The sequence below is a fragment of the Saccostrea cucullata genome, unplaced genomic scaffold, assembly GCF_032062105.1.
Source record: "Saccostrea cucullata isolate Sc308-1 unplaced genomic scaffold, CSIRO_AGI_Scuc_v1 ctg388, whole genome shotgun sequence".
Taxonomy (NCBI): Eukaryota; Metazoa; Mollusca; class Bivalvia; order Ostreida; family Ostreidae; genus Saccostrea; species Saccostrea cuccullata.
The window spans coordinates 293,394-318,940 of NW_026928889.1; the positions used below are offsets into that span (position 1 = coordinate 293,394).

General features: G+C 32.9%; 1 long non-coding RNA gene across 1 annotated transcript; it reads left to right on the plus strand.

Moving 5' to 3' along the window:
• The first annotated feature begins 5,888 nt into the window (after positions 1–5,888).
• LOC134279060 (uncharacterized) lies at positions 5,889–6,650 on the plus strand. Its single transcript, XR_009994566.1, has 2 exons — positions 5,889–6,092; positions 6,350–6,650. It is a non-coding gene; the product is annotated as an uncharacterized LOC134279060 (long non-coding RNA).
• The last annotated feature ends 18,897 nt before the right edge of the window (positions 6,651–25,547 follow it).

The window sequence follows — 25,547 nt, forward strand, 5'->3', positions numbered from 1 at the left end:
AACAATTTTGGATACCGATTTGAAATGCCGAGACTGAGTATAATTTGGGTCAGAAATTACCTTATAATGAAAATATTTTTATTAACATTTTAAAATGTACAATAATTAACCTGCATTAACAAGCAAAACAGAATTTTAAAAGCGCTTACTACGTGTCTGATACAGTATTAGTGTCATTTTTGATAATGAGACATTAAAAAAAAATCAGTCTGACTAAAGCCAGCCCCTGCTATTTCACAAGTCTAATAGTAGGGACTGGCTTTAGTCAGACTGAAAATAATTCTTTTTATCTTCCAATAAATGTATTTGGAAATAATTTATAAATTTATTAACAATTTATTTAAATGTATGAAGTTTTTATGTGTCTTCTCTAATTCCAACCTCCCATTCAAAGTGTCGTTCATTACCGAGTCAAGAGGAAGAGAATGCTCTTTCAGCATTTTCAGCATCAATTTCAATTATTCAATGATGTTTGAATGGCAATTCTTGGATTATAACAATATTTTATAATTTCGAATGTGGTCTAGTGGTTAAGATTCCTGGTTTTCACCCAGGCGGCCCAGGTTCGATTCCCGACATCGAAAAACAATTTTGGCACCATGCACATGGATACCGATATGAAGGGCTTAGTCTTAGATACAACTGAATCAGCAACAGCTTTGAATAAATGAAAACTTTTTTAAGTCTAAGTTTCAAACTCTCATGTAGATGTAGAATTTAAACATTTACCTTTGAAAGACAATCATGTTTTGGACTTTTTTTTTATTATTCCAGAAATCAGTTTAGTGAGCAACTGGAAGTTTTGTTCATTAGGATATTTTTGCTTCACGTAGAGGAAAGGTATATATATTAAAAATATTTTCCGTTACTTGCTTCTATATATCGTGAATAACACAGATAAATAAAAACCAAAAATTTGAATATCAATAAATCCTGTGGTAAAGAGCTGAAACATCTGACATTTTTTTTTTACCGGCTAAATTTTTTTAATGTTATAAATTCAAGGTCATGGACACAGAAAAAAAATTTAATATATGTCCTTTCTAAAACAAAAACAGTCAGTTCATATAACAATATCTTTTAAACAGCTAGCTGTTGAAGTTTCGGGAATGTATAGAGCAATAACCACAATGTCGGGAAAATTTTGTCTCGCTTATCAAGAGTCGATGACTATCTAGCGAAAATAAGGTGTCGTAATTTAGTGATCTACAGTATCTTGATTTATGTTTCTGCTTGTGGAATTATTCCCCATCTATTCCATATTCCACAGTTGAAGAGTACAAGAGCAAAATATATAAATAATGTATGATACTCACTGCACAAATAAGGCTTGTCAAAGAGGCATCTTCATTGCTACCATGGAACTGCTGTTTTGCAGAAGATCAAACTCATTCCAGATCTAAATTGTGATTTGTTTTCAGTTTAAAGTGAACAGACTAAATAGTAAATAACAAAAAATCTCTTGGGCCACAACGCTCACCCGAATCTTTGGCCCTTGACTCAGGTGAGCTAAAACTCATGCTGTTTACGATTGCAGTTTGAGTTAGAGATACTCATTTTTATATAATTTTCTTGAAGGAAAAGATTTTCATGACACATTTAGTCTATTTTTTATAGGAATTTATATAATTTGACTGTATAAAATCGGTTGGTAATGGTACAGTAGTTGTATTAGTCTAAAGATGCCATATTTTGGCATAAATCGTGTGCAGATCATTTAGCAGAGCAACAGTGGTTTGTCATTACTTCAGTTCTAATGAGAAATTTTATTCCTATGTCGAATTAATTTCTTGACCAAACCAATGTTCCTTTTACGATCCGTAATTGTCGTGGTAACGAGCGTAAAAAAAAATCAATTTACTGCAATGACCACTGATTTCATTAATGTTATTGCAATGACAGATCGTGTTTGGTAAATTCGATCTGAATTCATATTCATTAATTCACGGCTAAGCTTATTCCATCACCTGTTATAAAGTATCATTGGCAGGTCTGATAGCCCTTACCATGATTCATAAACACACATTTCATTTTATGACTTGTTGAAGGTTCCTTAAATAAAAATTGATGGATAAACGAAGGAAACTTTACGCGTTTTGACTTTCAGTTTTATTGATAAAGGGAAAACTTCTCTGTCGAGAATTGACACATGAAAATCTGTAATCCTCCCAAACTTTCGATATTTCTTCACATGTACTTGTTAGTTCTGATTGATGTGGGTCACAACTTGACATTAACCGCCATTCACGAAGAAAGGATATTGATTCTGCTGATTATATTATCGGCCATATCAGAAGTAACAACTTTAAGAGCTTTGCAGTGGTAAATTTTCTTATGACCCCCTTCTGGGTGTCTGTCTAGATTTATTTTACTTTTGAAATTGCACCAAGAAACTGCACAGTTTGAACTGACACGAAATTGATGGCAAATATTATATCTAATGATCGGAAAAGGTAACATAGAGCAAACATTGAACTTGTGATTTGAAAACTTCATAGATACTTATACTTGAATATGTTTGTTATTCGTTCAAATGACGGTGTTTTAGATAAAAAAAATTGTAAAAGACTATTCGAATCAAAGCTCAATGTTTTGGCTTCTGAACTGGCTGAATACTCAGTAGAATTAATTAAAAGTCTGACAACAAATTAAGAGAGCAGAAGAACAAAATGACAAGGTACGTAGCCCTTTGTTTCCACGAAGTTGATTTAAATTAAATTCAGTTGTTACCAATGTAACTGTTTTATCTTATACGTGTAAATTATTGACTAGATGTAAAATTCTAGTTGAAATCATTCTAACCTAGGTCTTTAACAACGAAAGCAGCCTTTGCTTGGCATGGAAGAACAGTCTTGTTCCTAATCAAAATGTTGTACTATATTTAAAATGTACACCGTACGGCGGAGCATCCTCTCACAAAAAGTAATACGAATACGATGCAAATAACATTACTTCCGTTGTGTTCAGATATTACCCACTCACCAAAAACGATTCCGTCAACTTACTTTATCCCCTCCAATTCCGTTGCGATAGGATAGTACCGGATCACGTTTCATCAAATCGGTTGAAATTATACTTTGAACGAGGCAGGTTTCAAATCATGATATTTACGTATGGGAATGAATGGGTAAGTTTATACATTATTTAACGTTTGCTAACAATGACAATGTGTCATTATACTAGGCAAAGCGGGGATCAGAAGAAGACTTCATGGGGATATAAAACATCGTAGCCCCATTGATTTTATCATTTTTTTCTATTCCCATGTAATTTGTTTGTTAGAATCTAACGGGAGAATCTATTAATGATATCTACAATATCAATTTACTGGCTTATGAATGTGATAAGGAACATAATGTCTAGCTCAGAGGAGTTGATGCATTCCTATTTCAAAAGAAACAAAAAAGACTTAGAGCAAAGGCAAGCCCAATGCCGACTTGATTAAAGCTTGCTAGTGCATCGGTCAAAGTATTTTCATTATAATTATTATTTTTTTATTTTTTTTTATTTTTTTTTTTTTGCAAAAGTCGGTTAAGACTAAATATTCCATTTTCTAGTCGTTTTAGAAACAAACTGATATAAAATCATAAATATAAGGGCAAGGAAAGGTTTTTGGCAAGACTGGATTTCGAACATGCTCCAGTAGACATCAGTATCACGGGTTATGACGCAAGCGTTCTACCACTGAGCTTTTTCGGGCTCATGTACCAAATATCTCGGTTAATTTAGAACATAAAAAATAGAACAGGCCTTCTCGAATCAGTGAGAAAAATTTTCTACTTGTAATTAAACATATTTTATGACAAACATATGCTTTTAATAAATAATTACTCAGTATATAAACTTCCGGTGAAACTCGAACCCTCCACCCGCCATTTTTCCATCAGGTCATCTCTCTAGTGAGTTGTTTAAAGAGGACCCCAGATACACTTGTCAACTGATTTTATTACATTCACACGTTGTAATATGAACCCAGCTTAAACAATGAGAATTAAGTGATTCGTGTACGGCCAGCAAATGTGTTCATTATGTCTATGTCGCAGAACAGTTCACAGGAAGTTCATGCAATGTTTTATCGCACCCGAGCAGAATTCCATTATGTTTGTTCCGTTTCCAAGGTGAATATAGCTTTTTATTGTCTTAAAAGCAATTGTTTAAAAGTATCTGTTTAATTTGGGATACATAGACAAGATTTTCGTAAATAAATGAAAGGATTTACCAGTGCTTCTTAAAAATTTAAAATTGACATTTGTAACAAGTAATTTGTAAAGGTTCCTTATAAATATTACAACATGAGAACGATTTTTTAGAACCTGCAGGGTGTATTTCTTACCATTCAAATATATGTTGATCGATTGTTGAAAATTGTAAATTCTTACCAAGTACCTAAACATGTACAGACGTTAAATTTGTGTTGATTATAGAAACAACAGCTACTTTCAGGAAGTATTATTCGCCCACTTGTGACAAGGGCGAAAGGGGCGAAAATTTCCCTGTAACAGTAGTTCCTTGATTATTCTCTTTTTTCTAATAACCAACATTCTATATGATAAAAGAAACTTGCTTTATTTACAAAAATGAAAAATTTCAACGCAACAATGTATTTCTGTTATCAAATCAGAATCATTGTCTAGCTTTACTGATATTAGTGTTATATTACGCATGACACAAGCCATCTTCCTTGTGTGCAAAACTCTATTGTTAAAAAAGGAACTTTTTAGTTGAAATTATATTTAGAAAAAATATATGGTATACTTGTATACTTGGATCGAATTCTTTTTCCTTGTTAAACCGAAATTTTCATCTACAGGCAGAGTAGGAAAGAAGTTATACTTTATACTGCGATTACATACGACATTTTGAAATCTTTGAGATATGGTCATTGAAATTGGGGATTTCTTTTGTTTTTATTTTATTTATTTATTATATTTTTAGCATCAGATCATTAAAATTGGACTTTAATATTGATTGACTTTTTTTTCTCAACTTGAATTATCAAATAGTTTTAAAATTGTTTGTCTTTCAATATCTGCAGATATCGTGAATACAGTACCAAGCAAATAGGGGCATTTTGGCCTAGAAGTACCACGATAACTTTACCACAGTGCGTTACAGCAATTAAAAAAAAGATAAGAAACGTGTATTCTCAAATATCACGATTTCTTAATTTTGACACAATATTTGAGAAAAATTGTGAAAAAGACTTTTTTCGAGATTACGCGCCAAAGAGATCGGGTACGGAGATACATCAATCTGAGGCTAATATACAATCTTCTTGAGGTATCATGCCTGTTTCGGAGTAGCTTATAGATGTCATTATCCTTGTTTTCATTTAAAATAATTTGAATGTCTGGCAAACAAGAAGGAATGTATGTACGGAGGATAAGCATGACAGCTCTTAGATAAGCAACGAAACATTTTATTTTAAGATTATTTTATTCTCTATCTTGCTTGAATTGTTGGTGGTATCTCAATGCAGGCATGTCAGGCAAAACATACATATGTTAAAATAATACAAATACAGGTGTCATTTACCAAATTTAAAAAAAAAATCCATTTGTTTATCAAAAAATTATCATGATAATATTTGGAATCTATTTTCGTCTACGTTGAGTCAAGAATCTCTGCAATTTGTATGTCATTGCAAAGTCACGTTAAATATACAGAGTACGTAATGTAATGATGTTACATTGTCACATAACTGCACAGCGGAGGTCATTACTGGGCTGATGTAATAAAGCAAATTTCACTGTAAATTCCTCACGTATAGTACACCAATTACATACATCAAAAATCTCTGTAATTTTCTAAAGACTTAACGAAATCTAACGACTAGTAACCGTTCGCCATACAACAATTTGTCTTAGAATCACATTTACTTTAATAAGCTTTCTCGTCTCTCATCCTTCTTTCATTTCTCATTCCCAAATCTCATTTGTCCTCATCCTTGTAAATGTGGATCGTGTACGTCCGATTGATTAAGCCTCGACTCAGGATACAGAACAGAATCTTCTGGCTGTAATTACCCTGCTGTAGAGCTTTGACTCCAATAGTAACTCCGTGGTATGAAAGTTTGAGATGACCATCAAATGGTATACTCGTGTCACTGCGGAAAGGGATTTTTTTTGCTTTGTACATATGCATCAATAGAATATTATAGAGTTCACAAAGAATGTTATGTAGGAGAATAATTTCACGAGATAACAGCAAGTGCATGTTGTACTATAATAAAAGCATTATAAAAGTATTCACGTTGAAGAAAAAGAAAATGTTATGAAAAATAGGACAAAATGTTTTATAAAGCAAGGTACATAAAAATTATATTTTTGTTTTTCTAATCATCTTTTAGACAGAAGAGCTCAGGATGAATTTCGTGTTTCTTCTGACGTAGACAGTATTGAATTCTGTGTACGGAATCACGTATCGGCTTTAAGCGTGATAAAGAGAATGTAAAGCCGTGCCACATTGTGTTGCAGTAGAATAGCATTTTATGATTAAAAGTCCTAAAAATCGATCTACAGACCTATTTAACTTTTTCATACATGTAGACGTAATTTTACGACTGTGATTTTCTTTGATTTTTAACTACTTGTACATTATATGGTTAAAAAAAATGCAACAAGTGTTCGAATTAAAAGGCGAGATTTTCAGGCATTTGTTCAATTTCTTTGCACTGAATCAAAAATTTATTCACTAATGGAATTCTAATAACGTAGAAATGATCTTATTTCAGACGAAATACATTTTAACACATAGAAAACAAGATGAGAAGCGTGGGAGAGCTGAAAAAGAATTGTGGTCATTATGTTATGCAAGAAAAAGAGATAAAGGAACGTAACTATCACTTGTACGGGTGTCTTACTTAAAAATTATTCTTCATTTCCCCCATTGCACGTCGTTATACCACCTCTTAAGTGAAGAAACCCCCTATTTGGTGTTTTAACATCTTCCCCCAAAATGGGTGATATCATTAGGCCTGTAATATTATGATCATCACACTATTACGAGTCCCTCAGAGGAAGAAGGAGGTGATAAAACATGCATTTTATATCATTAAAACAGAATATTTCGTCTTAGAATAAAAGCTCCATTATATTTTATGGCTAAGATATTTTTTAAAATTATTTCCCCTCTGGTTTTCCGTAAGTTAGCAATCGTCGATACAGCTAAAATATTATGACTGAAACTTACAGTTATCTGTGCCAACTATAACATTTTTCATTAACGATGATGAAAGCTTTTTTTCATTAACATTATGTTTAGCATCAGAAATTGCATATTTTAGTATATAGATATCAAATTTTATTTTCAAACATCATTTCTCCGTCCCATGTTCAAGAAATGAGAGGTTTTTCAGTCAAAAAGTATCCCACCAATAGTTATTCGTATTTCTTGATACTTTAAGCAGGCAATGATTAATGTTCTGATGCTGTTTTGAAAATTTTTCATTATCATTGGCGTTTAAGAATTAACCTTAACGTTTAGCAAAACAAGACTTCCATTTGCAAAAACATATCTCAAAGAGACGTGGATTTATATTTCAAATTTTGAAAGGGTTTTCAACATCAGAATTTGTACATAAAACAAATTGGAAGCATTTTAAATGCTTGGTTCTGTATCAAAGCTTGAAAAAATTATCATGCTTTCTTTAGCTTATTCCTCTATCACAGACAAAAACAACATTCAACCTACTACTAGTATATAATTGTCGAGACTCGCAATAAAACAGGTGTTATTTGTGGCAAGTCTTAAATGTATATCTATTACTGAGTATCAGTTAGATATTCATGCTTTTAACAAATAAACCATTCATACATATACTCAGCAAAATTAGTCATATACGAAACCATGTAACTTTGTCAAAATTTTATCAAAGATGGCTGACATGTTGGAAGTGCTGCAAAGCACACATTTGTGTTTTTACTTGTTTCACATTAATGTCTGCCTCCAAATGACAAACGTAACTGATAAAGGCTTCTAAGCTCTATTGTTTGACGAAATAATCCAGCACAGAACCTTTTTTAAAAAAAACGAGAATAACTCGATAAAAACTGCTCACTTTCTGATCCTTATCAACATCACATGCTGGGTCCACATCCGTCATGAAATACGAGACCCTAACGTAAGAAAAACCTCCTTTATGATTATGCATCATTCTACAATCTCGGAAAATCTCTGCCTTTATTCATTTCATCTGTATAATGAGCTATGACACGACGTTGATCGCTGAGTCTCTCACTATTTTGCCCTACCGCGTTTTAAGAAAAATACAAATCCGGGTTTGTTTTTCCAATTTTCCGGTATTGACTGTGTGGCTCCAATTATATCCGCATGATTTGTTTTCTAATGTTTTTCTAGACAAGTACATACTCTACTAATTGCTGAAAATCGTTCCTTTAATCCTTCATTGACAGCATAAGGAGAACATGTAGGCTTTACGACTATTTAAATCAAACTTTGACTCTATGATAACTTTTTAAATCCATTTTCACTTTGATTCTTGTGGTAATTGGTGTTCGAACACCACTGGGTCTAGTACGAACGGTTCAATGCTTCCAATAGTAAGATTTTCTTTTGACGGCGCTGGTCTTAGATTTCATACATAAAGGAAAACTCAACTGTTTTATAAATTGCTGTAATACCTAGTCTTTGAAAAACACATCAAGATAATATTGGTGGACGTGTTCGGGATTTTTCAAAATAAAATTTAATAAAAAGCAACTTTTCTTACGTATAATATTAGGAATAGATAATGATTTCTTTATAAACAGCTTTGGGATGTTGAAGTGGTGTTCACCATATTTGTTTATTCTGACGTCCAATATAGGAATCTTTATACTATATTAGCCAGATTAAGCTAGTTGATTTGATTGAGAAGGAATAAATAAACTAATAAAAATATAATAAACTCATACAATGCTTTTAAATTTTATAGAAAATTTTATTTATTTACTTTGGTCTGAAGAGGACTTAATTCAGTTATTTGCACAATTCAAAATAAATAATAAAAAAAAATATCTTACTTCTTTAAGCTGATGTTGCTTGTTGAATTTTGATAATAAAAAAAGCCTACCAGGTATGTTTTAAAATAAGAGCTTTTTAATAAATTTGAGTAACTGAAGTTATTCATATGATGAAAAAAAAATTAGCTTGACATTTCTGAAAGCCCGGACCTACCTTAAAATCAAGTTTGAACCGAGACACTCCCTGAAATCCAAGATAGCAATTGTTAATATACCTTCAATTTTTTTTTAAATACAGTAAAACAATGTTTGCAAAAGTGCTTATTTTAGCGATTATTTAAAATTTTTATTTAAATGGGTACATGTTACTATTGTATATTCGGATATACGAAGAAACACATAATACATAACATACAGCATCATGAAACCAAGAGTCTGTGATTTGAAACAGAGCAGTCTGCATGTTTCTTTGATTATTGCTTCAGAATCTACAGAAACTGCCCTCCACATAAAGTGGGTGTGTTGAAACTTGGTTTTCATTTTGTTACATAATCTCTTTATTTTTATGTGCACAGTTACACATCAACTATCTATGTTTACGTTTATATCTTGCAGTAAGAATGCATTTGAATTAATCTTATTATAAGATAGCATATAACCCCACTCCTCTCTCGGTGACCCGAACCTAAATTATATCGTTTTCCCTTGAGTTAGCTTTTGTGCGAGATAATCGCTCTAACAAACTGAATCTGCAAATATTAACAGAAAGATTATCACCAGATTTAACAAAAAACGGTGACCCATGTCTTGATTATCCATGGAAAATTAGAAACGTCCATTAAACCTTTCAGAAAGACTTCAGTTTTGCCCTGACTTCTAATCCGAGACCAAACAAAAGAGGACAGGGGTTTGCACTTCATTGGATTTTTTTTTTCAACACCAGCATTAAAATCCCATTACGTGATGTGACAAAACCGAGGGGAAAGTCAACACGTTGACATAGTGAATATTTGAATAGTGTCGAATTAATCATGTGTCACGTGACTGAGCCACACGTACCACGCAGACGCAGCGCGGTGTCACGAGTATTTGGTACCCCGTATATTTGATAGCTTAAAAGAAATCGTGCTTAAGCGTTTGAAAATGCTCTTAAATTTCAGACAAGTGGTGCGTGTATTCATCGGGACATTTTGAGTGCGGTTTAATGATTTTGTTAACTATACTGAAAGGAAAAAGAAACGCAGGGTAAACTTTTGAGGTGAATTAAATTTTTTTTTCTCAAAATTCTTTTTAGTTTTCCTATCTACCTTTTAAAATCATCTTTCAAAAAGATATAACCAAATTCTCATATGATTTTGTCTAATTATTCATGAGTTATTGAAGCTCAAATGACGATACCCCCTAAAAGTGAGAATCGAAAACTCCCATTATCTTTAATGTCTATCTCGCGCATTTGTCAGAGTCTTATTTCTCCTTTGCATGAAATTTCATCAGAGTGTTTATCTTTTAAACCCTGGCTATATTTAGCATGGGTAACCACGCAAAAAATTAAGTCCAACGGCGTGCGTATGCGCCAGTGAGAGGAATACAACTGTGAGTTGACTGGCTCAAAAAACCAAATTGCGGAATTGTTTTCTTTCAAATTTCGTATGAATTTAATGATTATAATCATCTACTCTATAAATGGCTGTTTTTGTGGTAGTAAGGTGGCGATTTAAGAGATGGCAGAACGAATAACCCACTCGCAACATGGCTCTGTTTCGCGTAAACGTCATCGTCACGGTTGACTGAAAACCACTCCAGACCCTCTCTTAACAATTTTTAGCAAGAAACTGCCTAGTTAACCATTGTTGCCTTTTTCATTAATTAGGCAATTCGAAAACAAGACCCCATTGAACTTCCGTAAACTGTGCCAAGATTGCAATCAATTCACAATGTCTCTTAATACTGAAAAACGATGTGCATACCTCTTATGCATCAAATAATGCAACAAGATTTGTTGACAAACTCGTCGTTATCAAATTGCACGTGTTTTGGGCTTTTTAGCGTTTTCCCTACATGACGTCATAAATTTTACGGTTGAGTAATTCTGAATACTGATTGTGATGCACAGTAACTAAATTGCCCTTCTGACCAATTTTCGTAATTTTCGGTCATGTGGTCAAATTTTTATCGAAAATTATGCTACCCTGCGTTTCTTTTTCCTTTCAGTATAGCTGTAATGTAAATATAGACATATTTTAATGAAAGATGCTTTACCTCAATAAAATGAAATGGGGGACTTCAAAGATGCGTTTCGTTTAAATTGATGAGAGTCGTCTTTTTATTTCAATATTTAGCAAAACTTAAGAACTTAACACTCTGTTCATATAGATCCTTTTAAAAGCAATAAAGTTGTTCATTTGATAATTTATTTGCTCAATGCTCCTTTAATTGGGATTTCTTGGACAAAGTGATATAGTTCGCAACTGAATGATTACTTTAGCAGAGAGAAATTTCTTGGATACGGTGTATTTGTCTTTGCCAGAGTTATGGCAATGGTCCCAACAACAAAACTCAAAATAAAATTTCAGATTTCACGATTAAACTGATAATTAAGTTAATTTGACCATAAATATTTTCATACCAAAACAACATGTGTGCATTGCAGCACGAGCTGAAAACAGTTTTCAGATTTAAACAGACATGAGCAACAAAACAGTGCAGCAAGTACTATCCATTTGAGGTCATTCTAGACCTCGATAATTATACTTTTTCTCTTCTATTTTTTGTCCTGAAACTTCGACGGACGTCAAATTAATTGTGATTTATGTTGGGAAAGACTGTTTAACACACTAGGTAAACTGTAATAACATTTATAACATTACAGTTTGGTTCTTGGTTAAAGCGCTTTTCGCAAAATTCGCAATTATTTAGGGGATGCTTACTCGTCCTAGGCACCCAATCCTACCTCTCGAATTGCCATAGAACCGTGTTTTATGCGCCCTGTTTACATACTGAGTATTTTTATTCTTTGTTTATATCTGTTTTGTGATTTGACTTGTATTAAAAATGTATGAAGACAAAGGGTGATTAAAGATTTAATTTGAGATCGAAAATTATTTTGTTTACTTCCAAGTTGTATAAGAAACCACTATTTTACAATGTTTTCGAAGTGACCATATTTGTCATACACAGATTATAAAAAATGTACAGGAGTTAGCTATATAATTTTGTACCAATATGACCAAATATGACTCATTTTAATTCCTCAAGTTACTAGCATTATTTTTTCCCTAATAGCTTTTCCTTTAAATATTAACACCCAGCCATCCATTGTTAAATATAAGAAATATAATCCGTATAATCACGAGATTAATTTATTAAAGTTTCGTAATATAAGACTTCCACATTATGTTGGGAGGGACATTCATGTGGGTTATCTGACACCCCCTGCTCCCGAGTGCAACAAACGAGTCGAAAAATAATATGTTTATTAATAATACATGTACATCCTCTATAAATTCCCCATGGAATTAGACCACAATATGTGCACTAATGATTCTTAAAATTATACGGTTAATCTCTTCAAAAGAATTTACACAATCAAGTCGGTGCACTTTCAAAGTACAATCACGGATTACTATTAGATGAGTAAGTACAAGTATAAACAAAAACATTAACTCACAAACTTTAACAAATCATAAACATTATACCACAACAAACGTTAATGTAGCTAAAAATAAATCAATATTTCATAATACACCACTAATATTTCTCTAAATTTAAACAAATAACACCCTGTTATTCTGAAACGGTCTTTTAGGCATAGACCTGTAAATCTTTACTCGTATCATGAAAATCTACATTAATCCTGAACACTTTTTTTTTTACTTTTTTTGTCTAACAGTTTTCTTGTACAAGAGACGGAAGTTTTAAGAGGTAAATTAGGTTCGACTTTAAGCCTGATTAGACACTTGTTCCATCATTAAATAAAGTCCTACATGTACCCCCCTTATAACGCTGTGTACACACATGTATTAACTTTCTTTGAATAAGCAGCCTTTTTTCCCAGTTACCTTAATTAACACCAATAAAAGCTTTGGACAATATAAATTTATCTTGTCTTGTTTATGTATTTTTAGGTAAAGCAAAGAATTCTTTATTTATTTAAAGATGTATTCTTTTACATTCTACAGGCCAAAAAGTACGAATATTTGCATGAATAACACTATATGTGTACCTATGTGCCATCTTCATTCTTTGAGCGAATGAAAAAAACTTTGAAATTATGCTTTTGATATACAAAATCTTCAAGAGAGGAAAAGTTTAAAGGTCTTCTAAAATGTAATCTCTACTTTGATGATTCAACTTTTCATTACAACTAGTATACAAATTAGTGTTTTTGCATATATATGTGTTGTTTCTTTTTTATCATTAAATGTATAAAGAAAAAAAATTAAATAAATATCAATTCATGTATTGGCAACCTCAGTACATGTAATAACTACTTTTAAATGATCATTACCCAATCCTTTTTTAACTTCCTTCAAGTTGGCAAATTTGTAACTCCAGCTTGTGGCTAAAATTTAAAACTCTCTGTGATTCATAATGTAATATATGAACAAGGTGTATATATTTATACATGTAGGTAAAGTTATTACCAACAACTGGTTTTCATATTCTTACAGGAGTAAACAATTCTTAATGAAATCTTGATGAAAATGATGAGAACTGAATCTAAGTAATGCAGACCCATTAAAAAAGTTCGTGATGTTATGTTAAATGCAAACAAACAAATTTTTCATAAGTATACCTTGGCCATCTTGCAGATCATTTCTCAGGGCGACATGTTTTCAATTTGAGGACTGATGTTTTATCAAAACTTTGCGATTCTGACAAAGCTATAGAACATACAAAAGATTCTCAAGAAATATATACACGGGTCCGTATTATGTAATCTGTTTTACCGCTGTTTTCTTCTCGGAAAAGCTGGCATGATGATCAAAAACCTGTTTAAAAACATAATGAATACAGTAACTTTGCACTACATGCATTAGACAAACAAGCCAGGGGCGGTGATCTTATCTGAGAGCTTTTATAGGTAAAACAAAAGGGTCGTAATGAAATTATCTTTCAGCACGAATAGGTAGTTAGTTTTTTTTCTCGGAGTTTGACACCCATGCAGACTTTTATCATGCTCCTGTGTCAATACAAATACTAATTGAGATTGTGAGTCACAAGACGTTTGCTTTTTGGTGGTTACGTAATGGTTAGCATCCTTGTTGACTTTTTAGGGTGTGGAAGAGGATGGTGGCGGTGCGCGTTGGCGGTACCCGGTGGTGGCGGTGGTGATTGTTTTCTGTAGCATACTGGTCATGTTGCAAGTTTTGCACACTTTAAAAGAATACTAGCTTTTTCTGCTACGTTAATATAAACCTTTTCAGTCCCCAAAACCCCAGGTTCTTGAATTTTCGCGCAAAACAAAGGGGGTTAAAATGACATTGTACTTAGGAAAGAAATACAAATATGCAGTTATAACCTTCAACTTTCTAGGATCTGATTGGTTCGTTGCTAAAAGTAGACCTTTTAAAATTTATACTAAAAACGACTACTACCAATAATATCTTGGATGCCAGATATAATTGCTTAAAACTGCTCTAAGGAAATTAATATATCTTTCGAAGTTCTTTAAAAAATTTCATCAAAAGCAACAGGAGTCCATAATGTGCTGGAAACGAAATTGATAAATTGAGTTATATTTGGTCAGTATAGGAAATTCAACGTTTTAATCGAATATTGATTATTCAGATAATATAAGGAAGTTTCCATATTTTCTAAGCAGATATCGAGTTAAAGGATAAGTTAAGAGCTCTCAGTTTTGTTAAGTGGTCTTCACATCACGATATAAACTGTAAATACGTCTACAATATCATTTTCACTGGTCAAATTAAAATTGTGATATCTGAGTTTGCAAAAATGGTCCCTTTAACCCCCCCCCCATACCTATCGAGAGGAAGCCCCTTGTCTACCCATACTTTGCACCTCAGATTAAAATCTAGCCTACACATAAGCAGAAGGTAATATATGCCACTGGTCACTTATGTTTAAAAAAAGCACATCACTTGATGATAAAAATACTTCACATAATGATGAATGCAAATCATAAATTTAATTTTGCCATGATAAGACAGTCCAGGCCTTCCATGGCCGAATGAGGCCCAGGTGTCACTATGATAAAGAACAAAATGAGACCGAGTTTGAAGAACCAGTTATCCTTGGGCTGGCTATAAAGAGAGAACAAGAAAGCTTTCCGGAATCTAAACGAACTTACTGCTTTAACTCTGCCGATAGTATGTATTCTAAAAGCTTTTTTATTGCTGTTATCCTCCATAATTACCCGTCATGCAATCCAGCGACCACTGTCACGACATACAGTTCTTTTCATGCATAAAAAATGGGATGCAAAAAATGGCAAAACGAATAAATTGAAAATTATTTTATAGATCCATTTCCTATTGTAAATTAATATGCATGGACAATATGATAGCTTCTGGTTCCCACAATAATTTGGACGAGAATCTAACGAGAAGACTAATGGTTTGATATTAGGGGATTTGTCGACATGTTAACTCTGTGGTCACAACGTATTAGGAACAGTGTCTCCAGAAATTGGCCGGGAAGATTAAAGACTCCCTTATGTAAAGTTGATGAAGAATTTATAAATCACAGTTCGGCATGGCAACGTTTTCCCGCGTTTTAGGATATGTAACGTCTGCTATTGTCGATAGCCCTTTTGACAGACTGATATTCTTCATTTATTCCTGGAGAATTAATGACACGTCCTAATGGAAAGAAATGTGGAGACTGCAAGGATTTGATCTTATCTTTATGCCGGTTTCATCAGCAGAAAATGGGCGAGATTTATAATAGCATTGGTTCTTATATTCAAATGATTTTCGTTTGTCCAACCAAGATGACCCCAGGTTTTTTTTATCTGTAGAGAAACTGAATGAATTCATCTTTTGTTTTATCTTTTTATTTTCTTTATTTCCATTGAATTTTTTAAAGCTATGAAACATGATACATTATGGCAATCAAAACGAAACGTAGGGAGAAAATCTCTCAGGATGCAACTGATACAGATTGACAAATTAATGACGGGTCCCTTGACAAACAAACGAAAAAACGTTGGAGCGTTTGTTTTGTGTGACAAGACATTATCCATTATCAGTGCACGCCAGTGAAATGAAATCTTCAATACCACAGCAACATGTAGTTTTCAATTGATCGATTAATAATCTTCGATGAAATACCACGACCTGTTCTATTATCAGAAAGAAGGGGGTATACATTTTGATGAGACTATCTCACTGCTAAGGACTTCAAAAAAGGTCGTTTTTTGTCGAATAGGAATCGGTGCTTTAACTGAGGTTCTGTACACTAAGTAATGGCTAATTCAATAAAAACTGCTCTGCGACACAGTTATGCAATTTTCACTTCAATTTTAATCTGAAGGGGACGTCGGCTTATCTTTTCCGAAAAAACTGATCTTAAATAAAAAGGTGTGTGGAAGTCCCATAAAACACCATTGGCCTATCAATGATGACACAAGGACGATGTTCGACAAACAAGGGGATTTAGCGTCGAGATGCCTCAGTCAATGTGGCTTGGTGTAAAATGCGGAGGATGGAGTCTCCACAAAACTCCAAAATGGAGGGTCAGAGAGTGCAAGGGGTGGAGCCTCTTGTGTTAGATGATGCAGGAGGTGGAGCATAGTGTTGTAAATTTAGCACGTGCTTATTAGATCTGTCATCTCATTTTCTGATACTCCGTGAGAATGTGTTAGAGTGTTACATCACCCAAACAATTAAAAAAAATAATTTCATTGAAGCTGAGTGAATGAAACTCAGTTATATCTCGATCCAACCTGATTTTGTGATGACCATTTGACAGTATCTGATGACATTTGTTTATAAAGTCCATAAAATACTATATGAGAAACAAAGAAACAGCAACAGTAATAAAAAATAATAAACACCACATTTCAACGAGGGGAACAGCTTTGCTGATTATTTAATTTTTAACGATAACAGAGACTGACTGAAACAGAATAGCATCAAAATTATTATCTTTTGGTGATATTATATACAGATATATATAAATAGACTGATATGTATATAAAGGTGTCAAGGAATATCGGCCTCATTACAAAATACCTATTACCATCTGAAATCTGATTGCTGTCGAAGCAATGTCTGATGTTGGAAATGTGCCGTGATGTCATTATTCACTCAGAAATATTATCCCATTTTAGAAAAATTAAAAATAATTAAATAATAGATTCAGTAAATGAACTGATTGTTTTATTGGAGAACTCTGGCCATTAACTGTTTTTATTTTATTTTATTTTTTTGCTCTAAAAAGAATGAGAAACAAGCATCATGATAAAGAGACAACAAAATGAGAATCGAAATGACCTACAGATATGAGAAACAAATGAGGGGCATGCAGCCCGTGCTTGTGATTTAAATTTTGTTTTGCGATATCACAGATGCTAAGTGCAATGGAAACTGTCTGATTCACACTGCTATCTCGCAGTAACCCATGAGGTCTTGACAGATTTTATTAGTATAGGTATCAAATATCTGAAGGGCCAAATGTTAAAATTGCTAAGGGCTAGATTACCTAGGCATACTCTAAACCCTGGCCTGGCCCCTTTGGCCTGGCCTGGCCTCTAAGTTGGCCTGGCCTCTATTTTGGCCTCTAATTTGGCTTCAAACCAAATTTTGGCCTGGCCTCAAAAGTTGGTCTGGCCTCAAATTTGGCCTCAGTCAAAATTTTTGGCCTCAATTTTGGCCTCACTCAAAAATAATTTCTTTTTCAGAATTTGATTGATTTTATTGATTTTTTATTGGTTTCATTTTTTTCACAGATTAAGCAGGTGATTAATATATTTCTGTTGATATGTAAATGTGAACATTAAAAAATAATCATGTACTACCACCAATATATGATTTATTTTATTGATTATCAATTGATCAGTGTTCACTTATTTCATTTTATTATTTACAGGTATTTCATACAGACACGCTACCGATACTCTTGCTTATAATTATTTAGAAAAAAAGTATCAGAGTTTATTGTGTGTTTTCCAAATTGTGAACATTGAAAAAAATCTCTAGCAATAATTCATGTCAAATGTCATTAATAGCTTGAAAAATTCCCACTTGTTAAGTACGCATGTAAGTTAAGGCAACATATGGTGGTTTCTATGCAAAATATCTAATTAAATTCTATAATTGCTCTACCGACTGCACAGAAAATGTTTAGACTTGTTTTCTAATGCATTCTTGGTACCCACGACATGCGATAGCCAGTACACATTATGACGTCATATTATGACGTCATCGACTTCTACTACACAAGTTTATACAAATAATCAACAAAATCGCTTCGGCGCAAGGGCATACCTTACTTTGTTTTACAGACACAATGTATAAAAAGACGCAGGATATTCCAAGGATTTAAGATATTGCTGCACAAATGACGGCACTGCAATTGTTTAATTACTATTCGTGCAGTTTTAAGTTTAAACAGGGTAAAAATTCACAGTCCAGTGTAAGTTTCCTAAAATTTATATCGACTGAGAAAGTGCACAGGATTTGTGCAACAATTTTATAAATTTTACGAATATTTTCCTTAATATTATACATTGTTTATTTTAAATTAGATAGGATATGCCCTTGCGCCGACGTGACTTTGTTAATGTGATTTATTGCCTTGAATGGGGGAGAACAATGACGTCATAATATGACGTCATAATCTGCACTTGCATTAATAAACTGCGGATACTAAGTATGTATAAGAAAATCAAATTGAACTTTCTCTGTACATAAAATATACAAATTATGATTTTTTTATTAGCTCATTTGCATAGAAATATCCATATTTAGCCTTAACTCACTTGCGTAGATGAATCATCATCTTTCACACACTGTGGAGTGTTGTGTTACTGTTATGCCTGCATCATCTGTGTGATATATGAATACAGGCACCTAAGATTTTTTTTCAAATAAATATACCAAGACAGATACCAAAATATTTATATTATACTGATTTGATTACTCTATTAAAAATTCATGTTCACTTTAATCTGAGAACAGTTGGTATTTAAAAAAAATTAAGATAAATAACATTATCAGATAACTTTCTGTTCCTGTGCCGTAACACTGTAATTGGATCTCAAATGACAAAAAATTCTGCAGCACGGTTCTTGACAGGGAGTTTAAAGGTTGAAGTTAATCAGTAATGACATGTATATGTGCATAGGCTGTTAAGCCACCCATGATTTATAAACAATTTCCTGCTACAACTTTCACTACCTACAATTATCAAAACAAAAGTTGAGTTTGATGGATAGTTTATTAACATTTGTGCTGTAAAACAATTGCATCCTATCCACCAGACCATTAGAACCCTATCATATAAAATGTGGTACCATAGTATTGACTCTTTTTCTGTCAGTTTGTAAAAGTTGTCAACATCATCAAACAGATTTTTTTAATTCTGAATAAAGACAATTAAAAAAAAAACTTGTATTAAACAAGTAATACTTAAAATGGCAAATTTAAAATTCTTTTTAGTTCTTAGTTAATTACTACTCATCTGCATTTCGTTGTTGTCTTGATAATTTAATTGTGATGTTTCTAAATGTTTTACTCTGTAAAAATTATCATTCCTACCATGGAAATTTAAAAAAAAAAAAATAAAGGCACATTTAATAAATCATTAAGAGAGTGTCTTATTGAAAGTAAAAATATATTCTCTGTGTTATAGTCTTCAGAATTGCAACAGATCAATAGAAAATCAATAAAAATAAATCAGATTGGTAGTAGTGTATAATTATTTTAATTTTCACATTTACATATCAACAGAAATATATTAATCACCTGCTTAATCTGTGAAAATATGAAACCAATTAAAAATCAATCAAATTCTGAAAAAGAAATTATTTTTGAGTGAGGCCAAAATTGAGGCCAAAAATTTTGACAGAGGCCAAATTTGAGGCCAGGCCAACTTTTGAGGCCAGGCCAAAATTTGGTTTGAAGCCAAATTAGAGGCCAAAATAGAGGCCAGGCCAACTTAGAGGCCAGGCCAGGCCAAAGGGGCCAGGCCAGGTTTTAGAGTATGCCGATTACCTAAACTTCTAGGGAAAGATGACAAAATATTGTCCCCTCATTTGTTGTTGATATAATTGAAAGTCATGTTATCTTTTTTGTCATTTTCAGTTGTAATTTAATTGTATCTTCTTTTTGTGGTTTACACATACAGAAGCTTTAGCAGCTTTTACAGCAATGTGAAATATACTTTTTAATTAGGGCCCCGCAAGGATTTGCGGGTGCCCTATAGTAATCACTCTGTCTGTCCGTCTGTCTTTCTTCTGTCCACAAATTTCCTGTTTTTTCCTAATAACTTTTTTTATGGTTGCCCAATTAAGATCAAATTTGGTATGGTAGTTCAATAGGCAGAAAGACATATTTTAATGCTAAGTTTGTTTCTCTATGACCCTTGGTTTGGAGCTAGGGTGGTGGGGTATATTCCTTAACTTTATATAAGAATGCTTGAGCAAAGAGAGATAACTGCTGAAGATGTTTCCATTGTAAACTGAATGCTGCTATGAGTCCCTTGGGATTAATTAGCTTTCCTCCTGAAGAAAATCCAAAGCATTATCTTTATCTGTAACATTGAGATTAATTACCACCTCTGTCTGCAAATGAAGTTTGTTTTGAAGTTCAGTCAATTTGGAATGCTATGAACACTCTGAAATGTGGATTTAGATATAAATGTTTATACTTTATTTTGGTTAAAATACCTACACAATGAGTTATGATTTCATTGAATTCTAAAAACAAGAAATAGATTAAAGAAGACATATCTTTTATTTTTACTTTTTTCCCTCATGTAAATTCAAGAATAATAATAATTTTTAAGGTAGTTGGATTAAGCCATTCTAATATTAAAACTGAAAAAGTTCTTATTGTAACTTTAGAAGAAAATGATGAGAGAGGTACAATTAATCCCTCAGGATTAATTATCTAGCCTGCTGAAGAAAATTTAGTAGGCCTATCTTTATCTGTCATTTTAAGATTAATGAAAAACTTTGTCTGCAACTGCTGTTTGTTTTGAAGTTAAGGTCAAGCCTTCATGATACATGTATTTGCATTCATTGAAGACTGGCATTTTATATAACACAAACACAAACTTCATTATTGTTTATATATACATTCAATGTTGTTCTTTACTGCCAGTGCCTAATGTAAATATACAAGGATATTATTTACAGGTTTTTGGATATTCAGGAATTATGTTGAAAATTTTAAGAATACATTTGCTGTTGCTTATTTCTTCATATATTTTTTAATCATTCCATAAGCTGCATCCTTATAATTCCACCCCATGGCGGGGCCCTTGCTGACTGGTCAGTTTTCTAGTTGTTGATAATTTGCAGACAAAGTGATCTGCTATATGTTATGCATGACATAATTATCTGCAATAAAATTTTTGGGACATACCAGTATCTAGACTCAGTAATTAATTCTGACAGACACTTTTTATCACCGATGGAGAGCTCTACAAGCAACCCAGTTGTATCCAGCTTCTAAAATGATTGAAAGATAAAACGGGCAAATGTATAAAAACTGACACAAGAGGCTCCACCCCTTGCACTCTCTGACCCTCCATTTTGGAGTTTTGTGGAGACTCCATCCTCCGCATTTTACACCAAGCCCAGTCAATGTTAACATTCCTTTATGCACGACAAAGAAAATTTGACCAAAAAATCGTGGAATTCGCGTTTTACCAGATAACGAAAGTTTCTTTGGGGTTTTCCTCAAGTTTTGCAAGATAATTGATTCAAGATAAAAACGAGTAATTTATAATGTCAGTCCTGAAAATATAATACTTTGCATAATTATACAATGGCAAGTTTTACTAGAGTCACCAGGCAACATATTTTTTCCAGGGACTGAACAACCAATTATCAATTCAGTGGTGTGAAACATGATGCATCTTTTTATAACAGCTTGGTGTACAAAGACCAGCATCCAATTTCTGACACCTCTCTCCTACGAAATACATAACATATAGCGTCCTTACCTTATACAGTCAAATCGGGATTTCCGTCCGTCCGTCCGTCTGTCCGTCCGTCTGTACGTCCGTCCGTCCGTCCGTCTGTTACGCTTTTTCTCTTATCCGCAACTCCTCTTATACTACTGAGTGAAATTTAATGAAACTTTCACAGAATCTTTATTACATATTGCCATTGTGCACCTCCTATTTTACTTTTTTATTCGACACGTATTTTAGGTTTCCCAGAGCAAAACATGGACATTGCCATTTTTTGTTTACCTATGACGTCACATAATAGAAGCTTCTGGATAACATTTCATAGGACGAGTTATTCCTCTTTACACATTACCCTAAAACAATATAAAGCAACACATCGACATTATGGGAGGCGGGGGGTATCATTTAGTGAGCTCATTGCTCACAGTACCTCTAGTGTTTATTTTTATGTTTAGTATATTTACGAATACTTTTTGAATCCTGTATTGCTCTTAAAAGGTTTCTTTTTTGGTCAGGAAAACGTTGTGTAACTTAAAAAAAAAATAAATCCTTGCTGTGTTTGATTACAAAAAATGCATCCAGCTGGGTAGCTGCAGATTTGTAGCTCTCTGCTTGAGAAAATTCGGACAGGTAAAGCAGAGAGCTACAGATCCAAGCATTGTGAAAACCTTCGATTTACGCCGACGATTTTTTTGTGGCTACTTTAGGTATTTAATTCGTCTACTTTAAGCTTTCTCTGGCTTTCAGAATTGTATCTTCTAATTAATCATATATTTAGCTCTTATTTTTTTATCATACTTTATTTACCTTTTAACGGTCCGAAAGAGTCCTGTAAATAGTTTTGTGATGTCGGTTTAAAAGAGTTCCATTTCTATGTCAGTAACCACAAACACCAATTTGTTTGCTTTGAAAGGTAAGTAAATTATCAGGAATAGAAATTAAATGTATGATTAATTATTAGATTAATATATGAAATACCATTTTTAAAGCTGGGGTAAGTATAAACTACAAGAAAAAATACCCGAAGTGAGCGACAAAAAATCGGCGGCGTAAATCGAAGGTTTTTACAACGCTTGGATCTGTAGCTCTCTGCTTTATCTGTTCGAATTTTCTCAAGCAGAGAGCTACAGTTCTGCAGCTATGTGAAACACTGATGTCCCCGTAAGGCAGCTCAGTACAAAAGTTAAAATTTCTCAATTTCAAATCAAACTCCAAGGTCAAAAGATTAAAAATATTGGAGAGAGGCTTTGTCTCAAGAAATACACTTTAATAGGAAAATATGAATGTCCAAGCATCAACCGTTGAAAAATTATAAATTTTACTTACATTTGAATTTTTTTAAGTGTTTGATTGTGTAAAAATTATAACTAAATCGATTGTTCTATAAAACTTTTGAGAGGCAGAAAAGAAGATATTTTCATACGCCGCCATTCCGCCAAAAAATATAGCCATTGCTAGAATTCAAACTCTGTTTACCATTTCTATTTACAGTGGTACAATTATGATGAGGAAAGGAAAAATATGACGTTTTAAATCTCTTACATCTAAATATATAGAACATAAAAGCAAATATACTTTGAATCTTTCGATCATCTAAATCAGAAACAAGATAAGATTATCCCTCCTTTAAATAAATTTTCCAGCAAAACTTACATCTCTAAAGTGCTCTTCGGGGAAAACTGCAGACACCAATACATAAGATCTTGTGAGCAGACAGTTTCTCAAACATATGTCAACTAGTCATTGTGCCTATATCATTATTCCATATATATGTGGAAATTATCAAGTGCTTACCAAACTTTCTTAATGCACTTTTCTCGCTTTTATATCTTTCTGAATCCCCACAGATTTACTAACAGACAAAATGTCGTGTATTTAAGCAAGATTTATACGCTAAAAAGACATCAGACAGTCAATAATACGTCTATTACTGCAAAGACAAGAAAGAAAAATTGACAAGTATGGCCGACTATTTTTTCTGAATGTTAGTTAACTGAGTGATGGTCTATGGAGAAATCTTCGTCTTTGTCATTTCATTCTCAGACGATAAAAGGAAAAGAGGAGTTCCGTGCAAAGAGGGAAACATGCTTATGATAAATTAAGTATCCCGTTTTATGTTGTTTCAAGCAAAGCTTCAGTTTTTGTTTTTTTTAATACATTCATTTTATTTTTCTGTTTTTGTCAAATCTCATACATTGAAAGGAACGAAATAATTCGGAGTTAAGTGGTATTCGCAGGGACAACTTGTCAGATTTTCGTCTATTAATATACCAGTATTGTAGTACATGTAATTCATTTTGCGTAACTGAAGAACAGATTTTCTACGATTTGTCATTTTTTAGCAAAGTGCTTTTCATTGAAAGAATATCCATATCTGACTATTTTTTGACACTCGCAGAGTATTGATGAATTTCATTCCCATTTTTGGATAATCAAATTGTTCGCGTGTTTTGTTAATTGACAGGTCGATTATTTAGTACACCAAATATTGGCATTTGTTCGTTAATTAACAATCAATCCAAAATTAATTAGGTACGATTTTGTGTCAATTAAAGAAACAGCATCAATATTAACCTAAAATTTATTCTTAATAAGCGACCTACGGACAAAGGTGCGAGAATATTCAGGGTCCGATTTCATTTACTTGAGCGATGTCACATGGTCTATAAAGGTCTAGATACGGTGTTTATTTAATCGAAAAATCAAATTAATCTCCCTGTGTGCAAAGATTGAAACAAACACAAGTTGACAAACTCACAAAGTCAGCTCGTTAAATAATCATATGCCCCCCGCTGATGTTTGACACTCAGCTCGTCTCGGCAGACTCTTCAACTGCAGGGATTAGTATTGTTCACATTCAGATGTCGATTGTCATCAAAATATTGGATTTTATTTGTTAGAAAAATAATGCTTTCTTTTAAATATTTTTGTGATATCAAAAAATGATCTATATCAATGGAACCAAGTTATCTGCAAATTGTATGAAACAAACTACATGTAGATTAAAGAATTCCCTTTAACATGTTTTAATCTATTTAAACCGATCTGGAAAGCAAACCCTCTTTAAATTCTGATTATGTTTGACGTTGATTTCGGGTACATGTATAAGAAATGAAACATTTGCAGCTGCAATTCGAAATATGATTATAAATATCTTAAAATATTAAAAAGTAATCAGATGACTATTTTTAGCTGGACTTGAATTATTGCTCACCCGAATAACTGCTGTACAAGTAATTTGCAAAGCATTATTATTAATACTTTTATTGGCAAAAATAAGTGTTGAAATTTGAATGACTTTAACAAACAAAAAAAACTTCATAATTAAATGAAATAGACATGGTTTTCATAGAACAATATCATTAGTTTGAACTCGACAAATGCACTTTGCACATTAAATTTGGTTAGAGATCCGTCCCTTGGGGTAATACAGAGAGAGGTCTCAATATCGCATTTCCTACGTGCATGTTCTTTAAC